This window comes from Oratosquilla oratoria, chromosome 15, assembly GCF_046742065.1.
Source record: "Oratosquilla oratoria isolate Oo_2021 chromosome 15, ASM4674206v1, whole genome shotgun sequence".
Classification (NCBI taxonomy): domain Eukaryota; kingdom Metazoa; phylum Arthropoda; class Malacostraca; order Stomatopoda; family Squillidae; genus Oratosquilla; species Oratosquilla oratoria.
Window position 1 is genome coordinate 44,136,193 of NC_134791.1, and position 15,284 is coordinate 44,151,476.

At 47.1% G+C, this 15,284-nt stretch overlaps 1 protein-coding gene across 1 annotated transcript in view; it reads right to left on the reverse strand.

Moving 5' to 3' along the window:
- CenG1A (Centaurin gamma 1A) overlaps positions 1 to 15,284 on the reverse strand; it is a 422,753-nt gene that overhangs the window by 123,289 nt on the left and 284,180 nt on the right. The window lies entirely within an intron of this gene.

Genomic DNA, 15,284 nt, shown 5'->3' on the forward strand with positions numbered 1-15,284 from the left:
CGTGGTGTCTGCTGAGCTGGAAGAGAGCCAGGGTGCACAAAATTCGAGTGAATGGAGGGACACGAAGGGACGATACAATCCAAAGAGGTGTTCTCACCTGCTTCATGATTTATTTTGGGCGGATGAAGAAGGGTTGGGGGGTTGGGAGGAAGGGTCAACGTATGGTGAAGCTGCAGGGGTAAACCACCTTCGGCTGCTGGGTCCTGTTGCGAAGCTGTGCCTCACTGCACTGCCTTTGGCCTAAGCTGTGTGGTGGGAGGACAGGGCGACCCTTCATAACCGAGGTGCTGTGATAGGATTTATCTATTTATTAATTATATATTTATCTATTTATTCATTTATCTACTGCATTTTTCCTTTTTGATGCTCTGACTCGGCCCCCTTATATGGGGGAGACTTACATGTGTGTGTGTGTGTGTGTGTGTGTGTGCATATACATCAATATATATATATATAAAAATATATATTATATATATATATATATATATATATATATATATATATATATATACACACACACACATACCCCACATACATACATGTAAATACTGCAGGCGCATGCACACACGCACACACAGACACACAATGAAAAATACAATATCCCTACGTGAGCGGGTACAAATTCCTTTCGTCTCCCTAATTCACCTGAATCCCGACTACTCTGCCAATAGCAGCCGGTGGGAGACATTTGGTAGGGGGAGTCACCGCCGAAAAAAGGGCCTAATTCCTCCCCTCCCAGATCCATTGGGCATTTGCTTGAGGACCCCACAGACAACAAGGTTTCACGGACCGCCGCCGCCGTGACATGTCGGAGGCAGGGACCACCACCACCCCCCTTCTCCTCCTCCTCCTCTTCTTCCACCACCACCATCTCCACCACCAATATCACCATTTTCACCACCAGTATCACCTCCACCATCCCTACGTCCAATTGCACCACTATCATCTTTTCCACCACCAATGTGACCATTTCCGCGACTAGTATCGCTTCCAACTTCCCACCTCCAATTCAGTTTAAAGCAATGTCTACCCAAATCCTAAAAATAAACCACCACATTACCAAGAGGTATGTATGTGTGTGTGTGTGTGTGTGTGTGTGTATGTGTGATTCATACGGTGAGTAAAATCGCATGGATGCACCCAGAATTCCGTCGGCACGGAAGAGGTTAAAAGGCAAGAGGTTCGGTCCAACCTGTCCAGCGCAGCTCTCCTCCTCCCATGCTAACTCACTCTGAGTGCCGCCCTGGCAATTTCATTCGCAAACGGGGTCTCGATCGATCAACCCCTCCCCCACACCCACCAACCCCATCTTCTTCGGAGTCTGGCGCCGTCTCAACTGAATAAAATCGCCTGGCGTCAACAGTTTGATGACGGTGTCGGCACGACCAAACGGTTACGCATAAAGCTTTGACTATGTGTGTATATATATATATATATATATATATATTGCAAACATAATCACAATAACGCGTGACGAAAAAATATTGCAGAAACCACAGGGAAATTAAAGTCGGAATACTGAACGTTTTCGTCTATTACGACATCCTCAGAGTACAAGAAAGAAAAAATAGAACACAATATTTATACAGAAGTAAGAAAACTGGGAGAGGTTATAGTCACATAAAACCTTCGGACATTATACATACATGATTTTGCTCTTTTTTTTTTTTGTGTTAATATTACCTTTCTTATTTCCATGTGTATATGAATGTGTATGTACTTTTATTATTATTACCATTAACATTTCCATGTGTAATTGAATGTGTATGTATGTATAATGTCCGAAGGTTTTATGTGACTATAACCTCTCCCAGTTTTCTTACTTCTGTATAAATATTGTGTTCTATTTTTTCTTTCTTGTACTCTGAGGATGTCTTAATAGACGAAAACGTTCAGTATTCCGACTTTAATTTCCCTGTGGTTTCTGCAATATATATATATATATATAGTCAGTCAGTGAGCGGGCTGCTTCACCAAGCATGGACACAAATCTTTCCCATTGGGTCCCTTTCCAGGACTGAATATGAGAGAGAGAGAGAAAGAACTAGTGATCCCAGGCAACTAAGATCGCTTCCATTTTTTGCAATAAAAAATATTATGCATGTTTACAAAACAGAACTGCAGCACTTATTACAGTCTATCATCCGAATAGTTATCTTGCTTCGGAAAGGGTTGAGCAACAAAACCAACACCGTTTGCCTTAGGCTGCAATCAATATATAGTAAATCAACTTCTTGGCAATACCCCTCCTCCACCTCTCCACCTCGTACATAAAGACATGGTACTGGGGAGGCATATGTCTGTGATCCCACCTCTGGCAGTTCGTGGCCTCACAAACTCCCTAATCTATAAAAAAAAAATTCGTGCATCTTTTCATTTTCGTATTTGTTTTTTCGTATTTTCGTAATGATGCACTTATCAGTTCATTTAATTTTCACTTTATTTAAAAAAATTAATTTGATCAATTTGTTCATTCATTTTTATATATTTCATAACTGCATGTCTGAGAAGTATGGTAGGAGTTGCTAGGTTGGATAGAGTGAGACACGAGGTGAGGAGGAGAGCGGGAGTGGAAAAGGAGATGGCAGATAGGGCTGATGAAAGAGTACTGGGACGATTTGAGACACATGGGAAGAATGGGCGATGAAAGATTAGTAAAAGAGGTGTGGAAGGGAGAGGTAGAATGAGTGAATCTGAGAGGACGACCGAGGATGAGATGGATGGATTGGGTGAAAGGGGCGCTGAGCAAGAAGGGAATGTCTGTTGGGCAAGGAAAAGAGAAGGCAGGGATGAGTGAAGAGTGACTGTATATATGATAATGTTATGCTAGGAAGGGAGGGGCGGGGGACTGGGGTAGGGGGTGCTTATGTGTGAATAATATTTTGACGCAGCAGCCCCAAGGGATTTCTCCCTGTCTTCTCTTTTTCTGCATGACGGAACGTAGTGGGGGGGGGGGGGGTCGCTGATTAGGTGAAGCGGCCTTGCTGTGCTGTCGATGTACTGTGCCTTGCTATATTACTTCTGACCCAGAGCAGTGGGCGGGATACAGGGGTGACCTATCATCCACGAGGGGCTAAGATGAGAGGGGGAAAGGGTGGTGGACGAGAGTGGAAGGGGTGGGAGTAGGAATGTGGCTTTGACTTTACCACTTATAGGAAAAAAAATCTCGAAGTCCTTTCCAATATATCCTAACCTAGCCCTTTCTTAGCCAAAATGGTGATATTTTTTCTTCTTTTCCTATTACTCTTTCCTTTGCTGTTGTCATCGTGGGTCTGTGTGAGACCCACACGTGACCCAATCCCGATGATCGAGCCAAACCCAGTGAGCCTCCTCCAACGCCACGAGCTCGCCCGGGTGAGGGCGGCGCCACGGAGGTCAGTCCGCTAGACCGCATCAACATCAAACGAGTCAACCAATACACTAGCCATTTGGAGTCCACCACTGAACAAAGACCTCTCCCCCAACCTCCATGAGTCGTACGACCGCGCCAATCTCTGCCACGTTACCCTGCAAGCTTCTCTACATCATCTCTTTTCCTGTCTGGTCTCCCTCTTCCACGCTTCCAATCCCGCGTCGTCCAGTCAGTGACCAACTTTGAAGCGAACCAAGTCGAGGCGCCTCATGACTCGTCTTGAGAGACGATCTTTTTATAATCCTTTCCCACACCGGGGAAATGCGTCATAATCGCACACTGACCTCGACACGGAGTCTGCTTGCCTGTCCTTCCACCGTTTTGTCCCCCGACGTTCCCAGGAAGGACGGCCAAGCTCTTGAGGCTGCGCGCCCCCCCTACTCAACAACTCGCTGGACCCCAAAGTTTATAGACGCTGCTGCTGCCACAGGCTCGATGGCAGAGGGTTTCCACCTTTAGGGAGACGTGACCGGCTTCGTTTGTGTCACATTTCAATACAATATCAACAAGGGATAAGAATGTTTTCTGGGGAATTCACTCTATGTAAGGCCAGGATCTGCTGCGATAAAACACCAAACTGAGATGGTAGAAATATATACTATATATATATATATACAAGCCGCGGGCTTCGCCGGGGGCTTGGCTGCGCAAACAGCGGCCTACGGCCGCAGCTTTCCGCGCTCTAATCCCTCGCTTTCCCCTTCGGCCTCGACCTCGGGGCGGAACCCCAACACAGGATCCCCAGCACGAAGAAGAACGTGAAGAAGAACGCGAGGAAGAAGAACGCGAAGAAGAACACGAAGTAGAATGCGAAGAACGCGAAGAAGAACGCGAAAAAAACGCGAAGAAGAACGCGAGGAAGAAGAAGAACGCGAAGAAGAACGCGAAGAAGAAGAATACCACCTGACCCCGACTTACCCAAGCGTTTTTTCAAGAATATTTTTAGGACAAAGTGTCACCATAATACCACCTGTCCCCGACTTCCACAGCGTTTTTTAGAAGAATATTTTTATTTAGACTTAGATATATATATATATATATATATATTATATATATACACACACACACACACACATATATATATATATATATATATATATATATATATATATATATATATATATATAGGTGCCGGCCTAGTGTGTGATCTACATGCAACTGTGAACTACATCAACTTAAATCTAGACTAGCTTGTGATCTACATTCAAAATATTGTTCTCATTATTTGTCCTCTGTTATCGACAGACACAACTGAGGAGCAGACTTCCTTGTATATATTGAACCAGTCGCATATAGTACTCCTGGTCCTTACAGTCATTTCTTCAGCTAAATTAAATGGCTAATATTCTACAAAATAAAAGACCAATGTCAAAATTTCACTTAATGCCAACTTACAATTGATTTTCCTGTTCAAGTCAGTGTAATGGAAAAGCATATTTCCATAGCGGACCGACCTAAATATTTGGCATCCCCTCTTTGTGCATCGAAAAACAGGACGAGTTTCACCTCTTATTTTTCTTCTTTTATCAGCCATTTCTCCGCCGCTCTTGATCCATGGCTCAATACCTCCGTGTTCATAACGTCAAAATTTTTTATAGCCGCTTCTTCATCTCGAATAACCTGTGTAAAATTATTTTGCTCAAATATTGACTTCATTCAATGGACTCAGAACTAAGAGTATTTCAATCATAAAACTTTGGTTTATATAGCAAGCCATCCGGACGTGAGAGAGGAACACGGATTTGATTTTATACGGAAAACCTCTTTAATACTCCCGTTTATCAGGACTTCCCACCTCATGTGAAGTAATGTAAATCACAAGCCATACAATATCGGCATGTAGATCACATACTAGACTGGCACCGATATATATATATATACTGTATATATATATATATTATATATCCATATGAACTGAAGGGCATCCGCCGTATGCCCCGCAGCCCCCCCCCCAGCCGATTTACATTACTGAATACTAATAACGTATCAGTCACATTTGCAACTTGGTCAGACAGGCACCGATCGAAGCGCCACCTATTTGTCGACGGAAACACCACAAGATTGTCGTCAGTCTGCCCCTAACCGTCTTGGAATGCGCCACTTTTACATAAAACACACACACACACATCCTCCTGATGCTGTGCAGGCATTCAACGTGTATACCCACACGAGGAATCGTTCCCAGGACTTCTCTCTCTCTCTCTCTCTTTCCACCTCCCCTATCTGCTTCTCACCAACAAACACGCCGCCCCCCACCAACTTTACCAATATCGCGTTCAGCGCGCGCGCGCACACACACACACACCCGCCATCCAATTCCAATACAATTATCGCCACATAACCAGCCCCCCTCCCGACTCCCTCCCCCTCCCCAGTGAGGCACACACCTGCTAATTACCCTCCACCCTAATCCCCCTCCCTCCCCACCCCGGTCCCCTAACCACGTGGTCGAATGGCCCCGCCATCCAGTCCCGCACACGGGGTTCCATCATCCTTACCCGGCTTAATCCCCTCCCTCCACCCCCCCGCAACACACAACACACACACATAAGGCGACGGGAGATCTCCCCATGCGGAGGGATTCTTTCGAAGTCGAATCTCAAGACGGTGGTGGAGGAGGAGGAGGAGGAGGAGGAGGAGGGGAGAAAAGGAGGATGAGGAAGAGAAGAGGACGAGGAGGTAGAGGAAAACAGGAGGAGGAAGGAGAGGAAAAAAGTACAAGGAAGGAGGAGAAAAGGAGGAGGAGGTCAAGAACGAGGGAAGGGAGTCAGAGGAGAAGGTTGAGGTGTAAGCGGAGGAGGAAACGGTCGAGGATGAGGAAAAAGAAGAGAGGGGGGAAGAAGAAGATGAAAAAGGAAAGACTGAGGAGGGAGGGAGGGAGGGAGGGAGGGAGGGGGGGGGGTCATAAGTGCATGAACGGTAAGTGGGAGGAAAACGAGGGAGGGAGGGAGGGACGGAGGAAAAGAGGATCTAATGGAAGGGGAGGGACACAAGTGAGTGGGGAAGAAGAGGAGGCACAGGATGAAACGAGAGAAGGTAAAAGAAGGGAAAGGGTTGGGCAGGGTAAGGGTAAGGGTAAGGGAGGAGTAGGGGAGGGCAAGTGAAAGGGGGTATGGAAAGGAGAGGAGACTCTTGGGGAGACAAGGTAACAGATGCGGGGGGGAGGTTAAAAGGAAAAAGGAGGGAGAGAGAACTGCATACAATGGGAAGGAAAGAGAGATAGAGATAGAGAGAGGGAGAGGGGGTGAAGGAAAGGCGAGAAGAAGAAGAAAGGACAGGGAAAGGGATGGAAAAGGGGAGAGAAGAAAGGAGGGGAGAAGAAAGCGAGTGGGTTGGAGAAAAACTGGACAAATGAGGCGTGGGAAAGGCAGGGTGAGGGCATGGGAGAGCGATGGGTGGATGGAGAGCGGGAGGGGGAGGGGAGAGTAAGGAAGGGGAGGGAAAAGAAAGGAGAGACAAGGAATGGGAGGAAAGGGGAGTCAGGTGGGAATAATGGGGGAGGTGGGGGCTACGGGGAGGGAAGGTCATGGGAGGGGGGTTGGGGGAATGGGACTCTCGACCAAAGAACTCATGACTGGCTGGGGCAACTCGATCGAACCTGTCCAAAGTCGCTTGGAATGATAAGGGCAGTTGCATGGAAGCTTGCTCAGAGTTACCATGGAGATTGCCGACGGCGTGTGAGTGTAGCGACGTCCCCAACACCGCATACTCCCAAATTATTATTATTATTATTATATATATATATATATATATATATATATATATATATATATATATATGCAACAGTAATCACATAAAACACGTGAATAAAGATTTATGCTTGTAACCACGAGGAAAATAAAGATCGGAATACTGAACGTTTTCGTCTATTTGAAAATGTCTTAATAGACGAAAACGTTCAGTATTCCGATCTTTATTTTCCTCGTGGTTACAAGCATATATATATATATATATATATATATATATATATATATATATATATACACACACACACATTTCAAGCGAGTTGAATATTCTAATACGCTGGAAAGATAGACTGAGTACCCCATTATCAGAGGAAAGAAAGTTACTTGAAGATGCGCATATTGCGATCACTAACTGTCCTCCTCTTCAGTGGGACGCACGCTGAATAGGATCACAGTGATCGCAATGTGCGTATCATCAAAATAACTTTCTTTTCTCTGGTAGTGGCATATTCAGTCTATATACACATTTACAAGAGCTCAGCTTTAATAGCCCACTACATGGTCGTCCTATCCTCTGGGAGACAAGACAACCGAAGCTTCCACCTTTGTGGTATCCGGCTTGGTAAGGTTGTACGAGTGGTAAGAGAAAGCACACGTGGAGTTACTGGGAGAGTTGGAATGGCTGTGGCTGTGCGTCGAGTCTGAAACCAGTGCTCCATCTTCTCGACCCTAGTGGCATCGTCCTGGCACTGAAATGCGACGCTGGGCCACTGCACCTTTCATGTCGACTGTCAAACGCGTCTTTCCTTCACGTCGAACATCTACAACAGGAACATGCCGATGACGCGGTCGTAAAGGACTTGTACTACGAGGTCGTAAAGGACTCGTTTCATGTCGCATATGGCTACGCCTCACACATCTCCCTAAACTTCGCCAGCTCCCGTTGGCTGCAATCGGGAGAGGTGACATCTATCTTGGTCTTTTGTTCCAGGTGTGAATATTTTCTGGTGACTACATACCACTCAGATACTTACAAAACTACACCTACACACGTCTGTCCTTTAGTCTAGACGCCCCAAGGGATGGTTGACTACATACCTGGAAAGAGAGAATACCAATTAACCAATCAATCAATTACTAAATAAAATAATACACACATACACATCCAAAATAATCCTTCCCCCCCCCCTTTTAATATGGTAGCCCCACCAACGCATACAACACACCCACTGTTCACATCCCTTGTCTATTCGTAGGAAGGACGGCATGCAAACAATGAGATGCATCAATTAAAATCCTGTGAAGCAAGTAAACACGCCCGAAGTGCACACTGTGGTAAATTTATACCGTGGATGTCCACACTGTAGAGGGGGAAAATAACATTTTGCTCTTTCGACGAAGAGATAACCAAAGACCAGGGCGCGTCAATTAAAACACTGGGCAACAGACAGTGTCGTGAATGACCATCCTACAGTATGTCGCGCTGACCCTACTTACAGAACATATATAAAGATGCAGCATATTCCCCTCCATCCGCCGTGCCCGCATACCTCTAAACACGGCAATTTCACTTTTTCTATCACCGTATGACTCAATACGCGGAGGACCGAACCACGCATTAACCTACACAAATATGTAACACATTCACACACACACGCACACACACACACACACACACACACACACACACACACACACACACACACACACACACACACACACACACACACACATATATATATATATATATATATATATATATATATATATATAGAGTATATATATATATATATATATATATATATATATATATATATATATATATATATAAACACATAGATACGTTGTTGGAGAAAAAAATCAAAGCTGAAGTGCCAGGGGGAAAGTGCCACACCATAAACAACGAGGAGAAGGAGAACGAGCGAGCAGACGACAGCAAGCGAGGCGAGGCGAGGCGAGGCGAAGCGAAGCAGGAACTGGTGCAGCCCTCGACCGTCGGGAAATATCAAGTCAACAGCGAAGCCCTGACAACAGTGCACCCGGATGTAAAAGCAACATTATCACCACCACCACTCATAAAATACTACCGACTGCACCCACACTATCACCAACACTAACTGGAACCACAATATCATCACTACCATCATCACCATGTTAAACACTAGCGCCGCAACCTGCATCCCTTTGACCACCACCACCTCACTTGCACCCGCACCAACACTAACACCACAACCATCTCCTCCTCCTCCCTCTTCTTAGTCCACTTCCCCATTGTGAGGCACCATAGCCTACGGACCTTGCTGTGGCGACATTGGGAAAACCAAAAACTATTCTACGCGTGTGGAATCGAGCAGAGTCCTGCCCAACAGCAGCAGCCCTCCGCGACAACCTCACCATCGTGAAATGGCCCAATGGCAGAACAACGTCCAAATGTAGCCCACAGGGTGCGCGGCACTCACTCTAGGTGACCTTACTACAACACATGAAGAACCTCCACATTTTTTCGACGAGCGCACAGTTTGCTCCGACTTCCGCCAAACTTGTTGAGTTCATGGGCGTCTCCCCAGACTGTTGAAATCTCTCTCTCCCTATCTATTAATCACTTCACCACGACGACGTGCTTAGCAGAACCTTGTTTTGGCGAAGACCAAGCAATTCTGTTCAACTCAAGGCGAGACCTCCTCCCCCGTGCTCATGGGGGGAGGGATGGAAAGCTGCCGAGCATTAGTACACAACTCCTTGAGCTTTTTGCATTTTATTCCGGCTACCGCTCCAGGCGATTTCATTCTGACAAGCAGAAGCCTCTCCCGCTGCCAAAGGGGATTACCAGGAGGCAGCGGCGGCGGCGATGCGAGCCATGTAAACCCAAAACGACTCCGACATCACCATCAGAGAGGGAGGGGGGGGAGGTCTCCGCTTCTGAAAGACTTAATCCCCGGGATTGGAAGCTTAGCACCCACTTATCTTCCTGGGAAACGCGATTCTCAGTGACCTTTGCCAATGACCAGTGACCTGATCGCTGCTGCCAGGAATGGGATAATATATATATATATATATATATATATATATATATATATATATATATATATATATATATATATATATATATATATACACATATATATACACATATATGGATGAGGGGCCGACACGGTGCGTGGCTTAGTGACAGTGAAAAGCCACGTTGCGCCGCGGCGTCGCGACCCTGACCCCCACCCACCGTGAAATGAGAATGAAGAGGACATTTCCCTCCAAGAGGGTCACGACTGCCCAACTCGGGCAATTTTTTAAACGTGGAACAAAGTGACCTCCGAGGACTTCTTTGGATGTATATGTGTATGTATATATGGTTGACTGAAATTAGGACATTTTGAATGCGAGGCCACCCCATTTCAATGAGGCTGATTTAGCAATAGCTGAGCCATGTGGATTCCACTCGCGTTTACTGGTAAAGGATAAACTACGAATATTTAGACTGTCAAAAGGAGAGAAGTGTGTGTCGTGGAGCCTGTCACACTCTACTCTTGCGGATCGCTGCAACCTAGGTGGTGAACCCTGAGGCAGAGGTGTGTTCCCCGGGGCTCAAGGTATGATCCTGTCCTTTGACACGTGAGTCCACAGCCCGCCTTCACCCAGAAGACATGTCGGGACTGTCGGGATTATTTGGAGTGTGATGACACAGTATGTATATGTTAAGAAGGAGCTGAACTCCCCCCCTCCCGCATTAAGCATCGAGCGTGCCTGACCGAATGCAAGGGGGCTTTACATCTAAATCAATCGCACAGGGAAGTCAGAGCGTTGCTCTGAGCCATCCGGCCTCCTGCAGGTTTGTTCTTCAGCTGTACCTGACCATATCCCACTGTGCAGTTCACGGTGAAGACAGACAGACAGAGAAAGAGAGAGAGAGATAAAATGAAGGTGAAGCTGGCGATGGAGGACACGAGGTCTGGCAACGACGGAGAAGAGAAGGAAGAGGAAGGGGAAGACGAGGATGAGTAATTGTTGGGTAGAGAAAACTGAACTAGGACTGACAATGGGTTCAGGGGCCACATGACCTTCTCCCTAGACTTGACGGGACATAAGGTCAGCTTGTTTCAGGTCAGGACGTGTTGGCGCAGCAGACACCAACGACGGCTTCGGTTTGACCCGATCGCTTCATAAGAACATAAGAATGAAGGAGACTGCAAGAGACCATACGGCCTACACTAGGCAGCGCCGTATCCATCATCTTCGTGGGACGGGGCCCAACACACACAAGTGTACCGTATGTGCCTCTGAATACTCGTTTGCGCACGTGTGTGTGTGTGTGTGTGTGTGTGTGTGTGTGTGTGTGTGTGTGTGTGTGTGTGTGTGTGTGTGTGTGTGTGTGTGTGTGTGTGTGTGTTAACCTAATTGTATTTACCCGACTGCAGTGTACAGGGAAGAAGCAACACTCGCGGGTCCTGTCTGTTATTCTGCAATTTATCCAAGGATGAGGTGGATGGATGGGGTGAAGGGGGCTTTGGGGAAGAGGGGAATGTCTGTTGAGGAAGGAAGGGAGAGGACGGAAGACAGAGGTGAGTGGAGAATGGTTGTATATGGATGATGTTGTGATTGCATGAGGAGGAATGGGCAGGGGGGTGGGGGGTGGGGTAGTATGTGTGAGGAAATTTTGACGCAGCCCAAAGGGATTTCTCCCCGTCCTCTCCTTATATGCAAGGGGGGACGGAGAGGGGGGGGGTCGCCGATTAAATGAAGCGGCCTTGCTGTGGATGTGCTGTGTCTTGCGACACTGCTTCTGACCCAGGGCGGTGGGCAGGGTGCAGGGATGACCCGTCATCCAGGAGGTGCTCAGATGAGAGGGAGGGTGGGAGGGGTGTGGAGTGTATGTAGGGATGAAATGGGTGGGAGTGTTTTTATGCCTTTCCCTTTTTGGGCTACCTCCCTTGTAAGGGGGAAAAGGCCTTGGTATATGTATGTATGTATGTATCTTCATATTCATGTATGGTTCCAACTTAGTTTATATCCTTCATTTCTAAATATCACATCTAGATTTGAGTTCATGAATTATTCCAGCTTAGGTTATATCCCTTCCTAAGCTCCAAGTATTTATATGTCTGTATGGAAAGCTGTATTTTTCATGTCTTTCTCAATTTGTTTTCTCATGATATCTTTAAAGTCCTCCCATCCCTTATGACGAGATCCCTTCTGTCAACGTTATCTATCCTCCTTAGCAACCTGAATACTATAATAATATCAACTCTTTCTTTTCGATCTATCAAAGTTGAAGGGTTGTTTTTTAGTCTCTCCTGTGTGCGTGCGTGTGCGCGCGCGTGTGTGTGTGTGCTAGAGTTTCACCGAGGTCTTTAATCACGTGCTGGATTTGTGATCGACATCTATTACCCTCCCGGATGAGAGCTCAGAGATCATATATGGCTCAACCTATGGATAACGGTGTGATCTTACAGCACACACACACACACACACACACACACACACATCTTGTCCACCAGAGTGTGTGTGTGTGTGTGTGTGTGTGTGTGTGTGTGTGTGTGTGTGTGTGTGTGTGTGTGTGTGTGTGTGTGTGTGTGTGTGTGTGTGTGTGTGTGTGTGTGTGTGTGAGTGCGCATGTGTATGATGGCACTTGGGCAGTCGGACCTTTCCCCGTTATGAGAATTCGCAAAAGGCGTCGGCGTAAAAACCGATGTGACGAATGGGTCTAGATGGCGCCGCGGCCGGGAGAGGGGCGTGTTCCTGCGGGCAGCCGCACACCGAGACGAGATGGATCTGAACGTGCAGCAGCAGCAGCAGTAATCATGAGAAAAGGTTTGTCCCTTTGATTAAAGATACATCTTTGATAGGTTTTCCTTCGACAAAAATAAATAAATAAACATAAATGTACCAAGTCATCATTCGGAGTCCACGTCTTAACAAAGGTTTTTCCCATCCCCCTCCACGAGTCGCACGACGGCGTCAAACTCTGCCACGTCACTCCTGCAAACTTCCATATCTCGCCTCACTATCTGTATCGCGTTTCTCTTCCACACTATCTATTTCGCGGGGTCCAGTCGTCAGTAACACAGTGGGACCACCCACCTCCCACGCCCTCTTCTGGTTGCAATTCCACGCCCAGTGCTCCCTCCGCTCCTTTGTCTCTCGTCTTAAAACACTTCGTTTTGGCTGACGCCACACCATTTTATTCAGATCAGGGAGGAACCTCGCGCTGACAGTATGGGGGGGGGGGTTGTGTCGTCGAGGTGGGTTTCAGTCCACTCCTGACGCCCACAAGATACCAGAGGGGATGGCTGTAATAGTCCCGGGAATAGCCACAATAAAAGAATACGTACAACACACAAACACACACACACACATACAGACAGACACACACCTACCCAAGGCTGTCACTTTTGCCCAATGTGCCCACACTTCCACCTAAAGTAGAAATCACCGGCGCGAGCTCGATTTGGACAAGGTTACGCCTGCACAGAGGAGATAGGGAGGAGGAGGAAGAGAAAGAGTCCCTCCCTCTCTCTCTTTCTCTCCCTCCCTTTCAATCTAAAAACAGGGTTTTTTCGACACTGGCTACCCAAGCAGCATGAAAACCGCCTCCCTTGCCACAGACGCCGACGCCGACGACTAAGGTCAAACCCAGCCGTCCTTGGCCCAAGCAGAATGCACCAAGACAGAAGAATACCAACAGCTGGAAAGGATGAAATAAGGATCGCCGGTTCCAATCCCGCTCGGCCCACAGGTCTTTCCAGGCACCTGAGTCCCTTTTGGCTGCTCGCACCGCACCGATCCAACTACTACTACTACTTCTTCTTCTTCTTCTTCCCACGTGACCGCCCGTGTGCCCGGCCGAGGAAGCGCCTGCCAACTTCACGGTCCTTCACTGCCACAGGGTGAGACTGTAAACACATGGACCCCCCCCTCACCCCCCGCCCTAATTAAGGCTAAAAAACCATGTGAGAAGAGGGAGGATGAGGAGAATAAGGAGGGTCAGGAAAAGGAGGAGGAGGTGGGGGATTAGGAAGAAGAGGAGAAGGAAGACGGAGAAGAGAAGAAAGAAGAGGAAGAAGAGGGGGAGGAGGAGGAGGTGGAGATGCAGGAGAAGGGGGTGGTGAGGGAGTAGGGGAAAGAAGGGGGAGAATAATAGGAGGGGAAGAAGGATCAAGAGGATTAGGAAGGAGGAGGAGGAACAGGATGAGAGAAGGAAGTAGGGAAGTAGATGGGGAAGAGGAGGAGGAAGAAGAGTAGTAGGTTGAAGAGGAGAAAGAGTAGGATAAAAAGGAGTAAGAGAAGGATAAAAAAAAGGAGTAAGAGAAGGATGAGGAGGAAGAGGAGGACGCGATGGTGGTGAGAGGTGAGGAAGGAAGAGAATAAGGAGGTGGCGGAAAAGGAAGAGAAGGAGGAGGAGGAGGCAATTAGCACGTGAGGTGCGAAGATGCAGTAGATGGTCGGGGGGGGGGGGTAGTAGAGGAAAGGTTTGCCAAGTGTCTGCGAAAAACGAGAAGGAGAAGGATTTCGAACCTTTCGGCGCTAGCGTGGCCGATGTTCCAGAGAGCTGTGGACGACGCTATATACGTACATTTGTTGGGCCGTACCTTCACGACGTTGAACGAGTCTTTCATTAGGACCTCGTCGCAGAGCTTACTCGTGTCCTACATGCTCGCGACGTAAAATGACACGTCAGACATTGTAGTAATTATCAGTGGAACAAACAGTATAATGTGTTAGAAATGCGCGGCCAACTTTTGATGACGTCTATCCCTCCGCTCCCCTCAAATGAAAAAAGGCTCCTTTAAACCATGGGTCGGGGAACAAGCGTGCGCGCGCGCGCTTGTGTGTGTGTGTGTGTGTGTGTGTGTGTGTGTGTGTGTGTGTGTGTGTGTGTGTGTGTGTGTGTGTGTGTGTGTGTGTGTGTGTGTGTGTGTGTGTGTGTGTGTGAATGATCTCCAACAGGGCAAAATTTGAATATTCGGGGGGGGGTTGTTTTTTCTGTTAGGTATTCAATAAAAATAATTGTAACATCTGTTTGTACATCATTACTTCCATTTATTTTCATTTTAATTTAATATATGCAGCTATCGTGCGAGGAACTAGTGGGTAACATAATTTTCCCTAAACAGAGTTTTGGAAAAAAAAATCCTTGGGCCCGGGATCTAGCCCGGATGAGGTGAGTTGAAGAAGAGACAGGGAAAAGCCAC